The sequence below is a fragment of the Pinus tabuliformis genome, chromosome 2_2 (assembly GCF_031772625.1).
Source record: "Pinus tabuliformis cultivar Carrire ecotype Pingquan chromosome 2_2, CPIR1, whole genome shotgun sequence".
Taxonomy (NCBI): domain Eukaryota; kingdom Viridiplantae; phylum Streptophyta; class Pinopsida; order Pinales; family Pinaceae; genus Pinus; species Pinus tabuliformis.
In genome coordinates this window covers 503,720,988-503,726,265 of record NC_142300.1, presented here as the reverse complement: position 1 = coordinate 503,726,265, position 5,278 = coordinate 503,720,988, and positions in this window count along the sequence as shown.

Here is a 5,278-nt window from a genome sequence, read left to right as displayed (position 1 = left end):
CAAGAGGCTTGTATAGAATATTCTTGAAAATGATGAGGATACTCAAATCTAACAATAAACCCTTTTGTAATTGACTATGGGATATGATTAATCTAAATGTCGTAATTAAATATATGGGTTGGAAACTTGTTGGGTGATCTTATCAAACATTAATCCATAATAACGTTTTTGAAGAGATTGCTAGTTCAGATATAATCTGAACCATTCAACAATATAATCTATCATATCATGCAAGGGTGAACTGTAAAAAATCTCATTGTCTTTCTCACTACTTTTGATTTATCTCTCTATTATGTTGTAGCAATTTTCTTCCACTTAGAAACTTTGGTACTTTTTGGGCCTTGGAATATATAAGAGTTTTCGTGGAAGACTAGAGGAACATAAGGAATCGAGTAAATTCATTTTTGGAATTGCATGGGGAGGAATTTCATAATTTGGAATAAGATTTCTAAACATGAGTGCAAATTTTTATTTTTCTTTCAGTATTGTTTTATGTCATTATGCCTCATATGCTCTCGTGAATTGGTTGCTTGCTATTATGTACTCTAATGACATGATAACTAAAACAACAGTCAAATTTCCTCCTAGGAATTGGGACAATCTAGCATATACCAAAAAGAAGTATTTACCAGATGGTGCATCATTTGAGCTTTATGCTGCTAGTAAGTAGGACGAGGGTGTGAAAAGTTGGCAAGTAAAAAAAAGACACCTTTAGATATTGTTCCCAAAAAGTTGTATTGGGAATTGAATCTTTTAAATAAACACTTATACTTATCAATTTTGATAAGGAGGGGTGTTACAACATCAACTTGTTGAAATATGCAAAAAAAAATGTCTGAAATTCATCGTGTAGCTGCAATTTTTTTATTTTTTTTCAAGTCAATGACTATAAATGTAATTTTAAGGATTTCCATAACTCTTCACATAATTCTTTAAAGTGTGCTAGCTTAATGGAAGTTCACCTACCTTACAAGTAGGAGGTTGGTGGTTTGATTCTATTGTACGCTAACATGAATTAATCAATGATTTTGTAGTTTATTTTTAATTAAATGTTTTGTATATCAATTTATTTCAATGGTGAGATATTTCTAGATTCATTTTTTTATATTGTCTCTAAAGAGACAAAAGTGATCTTTAAATAAACAATTTATCGTCTCTAGAGAGATAATAGCTATTATTAAAGACACATTGTCTCTAATCCGATTGTTGTCTCAAGAGAGACAAAAATTAAATTGTCTCTAGAGAGATAAAAATGAAATTGTCTCCTATGAGAGAATAATGCTTGTGTTATATATTTTCTATATAGAGACAATGTTTTTTAAGACAATAATCTTTAAGGCAATAATCTTTAAGACAATAATTTTTGAGACACCCACTTAAAGACAATATTTAAGACAATACACAAGTTTTTTTTTTGTCTGAAGTTAAGACAATTTACCCAAATTTTTTATCAAATATGGTCTTAAAACCCTCCCTTATGTAGTAGTGCTCCTTTTTATTTAATAATTTTCGGGTTCTCTGTATGGTTATTTGGAGTTATAGCTTGTAACTCATATACCGTGAAAGCAGTCGTGGTTTTGTTTTGCATACTCAAAATTAAATTTTGAAAAAAAACTAACATGAACCACCATGGCCAATTCATTACAATAACTCTATTATTCGAGAGTTGCAAAATTTTTAAATCGTCATTGTATATTTTTTTTATACATATGCATACACTAGCTACTCCCATATATTAGTTTCCTCTGAAAATGTTGCTATCATATGGTGAAATATTCACACTGTAAATAATCAACTTCTTGGGTTCTAAATTATCTTCTTATCTATTTCTAATAGCCATTCCATTTAATATTGAAAGTATAAATTCCTCTCATTTTATATATGATAGCTCAAATTACTTCCATAGTGTAATCTCTTACATTGTTCTATATATTTGTTCCATGTGCAGTGATTTTAACAGTTATTTAATTTCTAGAAAAAAATGCTTTCCTTATTCAATTTTATCTCTTTGTTTAGTTACACCCTATATTTCCTTCTAACATGGGTTTTCTGAAAATTGGTTTCATTTATCCTTTATGATATTCCCTTGGTAAGAAAAAATAAGATTAATAAAGACACATTCTAGACATGTTAGCACAGCAAGCTTCGCCCTTGAACTACTCTCATTTATAAGTTGATATCAATTAGCAATTAATAGGGACTCTTACTCGTTATTTGGCCCCTCCCGCCCCTATCTAGGAACTAACTCTGAGGCATAATATTGATTTAATAGTTAGATTTAATAAAATGGAGTTTTCTAGATCCTCCATAAACTTGTAAGTACATTCCCTGAGAACCAAATTTACAAAGTTATCTATTATATATCAAATAGAAGTCACGGAGAAAATATTAATAAAAAATCATTAGTATTATAGAAAAAAATGTTCACTTATCTATTTTATCTCTTCAATTAGACTATCCAACCCCAAATTATATCCTTCTTTATAACTAGTACATAGGGTCCTACAAAAATTTCATATTATAATGAATATAGTGGTAATCTAGGTTCTTAAATTCACAAATTAAGGTACTTATCTTTCTTAATCCAGGCTACCAAGCAATTACATAGAAGAAGACCACTCCTCCCGATAAATGAGAACTACAACCACCAATTATACCCTCCAGCCTTTTTAATTCCAGAACAACAAATGCATAGTGACCTATTAAGGTCTACTCTGTGGCATCAACACTAATCTATCTAGCCAAGAATTGATAGATACACAAGTCTCATATAGGGTTTCCACTAGCTTTATGCCCAACTAAAGAATACCCTTTCGGCGACATCTTACCTTGCCCTAACAACATCATGTTCAAGGTTTTCAAACTCTTTTCCTTTCCTCTAAGATGCCTCAAAATTTTCCTTTTTCCTTCCTTGGCTTCTTTTCCCATTGAGATGTTTTATCTCTAGGGAGGGAGTAATCATCCTCTAACTGTCTCGTAAATGAAAAATTTCAACTAGTATATTATCCCAATAATTTCCATGGCTTTCCATAACATGACTTTAAAGAAAATAAAAATAAATTTAAATATCTAAATCTCTACTTGGATTGTCACATAGCCCATGGCTTACCTCATCATGGTGGTGAAAGTAAATTAAACATTTAATTTTCACTATGAGGTTTTACAGCTTCCCCCTCTCAAGTTAAACACCATCCTCAGTGTTTCCTTGCTCTTAAATAGGTTGTTTCCTTGCCTAGCCTACCCTAACCTAGGCTAACCTAGCCTAAGTAAGTGTACCTAGCCTAGTGAACCTACCGAGCTTACCTAGCCTACCTAACCTAACCTACCCTAACATAACCTAACCAAACCTACCCTAGCCTATCCCAACCTAGCCCTGCCTAACCTATCCCAACCTAGCCTAACCTATCTTTGCCTAACCCAGGTTAACCTAGCATAGCCTGGCCTAGCCTTGCCTAACCTAGCTTTGCTTATACTAACCTATCCTAGCCTACCTTAGTTTAAGATAACCTAGTGTAGCCTAAACTAGCCTAATCTAGCCTAGCATAACCTACCCCAGTCTAGCATAGCTTAACCTAACGTAGCCTAACCTAGCCTAGACTAGCCTATCTTAAACTAGCCTAATGTAGCTTGGGTTAGACTTACCTAGCCTAGCCTAGCTTAACATATCCTAGCCTCACATAGGCTAACCAAGCCATGCCTTGCCTAGACTAGGCTAGGCTAGCATGGTTTGGCCTAACCTAGACTAGCCTGACATGGCTTAGCCCAACCTAACCTAGCCTGGCATTTTTTAGCCTAGCCTAACCTAGCCTAGCCTAGCCAAACATAACATACCCTAAAATAGACTAGCCTTATCTATCCTAACCTAACCTATCATAGTTTATCCTAAATTAACGTAGCCTAGATAGCCTGCCCTAGCATAGCTTAACCAAGCTTACCATAGCCTAACATAGCATAGCCCACTTAGTCCAACATAGCCTAGCCTACCCTAGCTTAACCTAGCTTAACATAAACTAGCCAAGCCTAGCCTAACCTGACCTAGCCCAAACTAGCCTAACCAAGCCTAACCTAGCCTAACCTAGCCTAACCTAGTGTAGCCTAACCTATGTTAGCCTAATCTATCCTAGTTTAGCCTAACCTAACCAAACCTAGCCTAACCTAACCTACCCTAGCCTAGCTTTACTTAGCCTAACCTACGTAGGCTACCTAAGCTAACCTATCCTAGCCTAACCTAACTTTGTCTATCTAGCTTGCCCAACCTACCTAAAATAACCTAACCAAGCGTAACCTAGGCTAACGTAACTAAGCCCGGCCTAACCTAGCCTACCTAGCCTACCTAACTTAACCTTACCAAGACTAACCTAGACTAACATAACCAACCCTAACCTAGCCTACCTAACTCAATGTAACCAATCCCACCCTAACCTAGGCTAGCCTAGCATAGCATAGCCTTGCCTAGCCAACCTAACTTAACATAATCTAGCCTAACATAGCCTACCCTAACCTAACTGAGCCTAACCAAACCTAGGCTAGCCTAGCCTAGCAAATCCTTTCCTAGCCTCACTTCACTTAAACTAGCCTAGGCTAGCCTAGACTAGCCTAGGGTAGCCTAGCCTTGCCTATCGTATCCAAGGGTAGCCTAGCCTAACCTAACCTACCCTAACCTAAAATAGTGTAGGCTAGGCTAACCTAACTTACCCTAGCCTTACCTAATCTAGGCTAACCTAACCTTGACTTAGCCTAGCCTTACCTAGCCTACTAAGACTAGACTAGCTTACTAGACCTACCAGACCTAGCCTAGCCTAGCTTAGACTTGCGTAGCCTAACTTAGCCTAACCTAAGCTAATTTAGCCTAGCCTAAGCTAACGTAGCCTAGCCTAACTTAGCCTAACCTACCAGACCTACCCAGACTACATAACCTAACTTATTCTAACATACCCTGACCTAGCCTAGCCTAATCTAGCCTTGGCTAGACTGCTTTACATAGCCTAACCTAGCAAAGCCTAGCCTTGCCTAGCCTAACCTAACCATGACTAAACTAACCTAACTTGGCCTACCTTAGCTTAAGCTAGCCTATCCTAGCCTAACCTAGCCTAACCTAGCCTATCCTAAACTATATTACCCTAGCATACCCTAACCTAGCCTAATCTACCCTAGCCTAATCAACCCTAGCATAACCTAACCTAGCCCACCATATCTGATCCTATACTAACCTAGCCTACCTTCGACTAGCCTATCCTAGCCCAGCCTAGGCTATCCTAGCCTGGCCTAACCTTTCCTA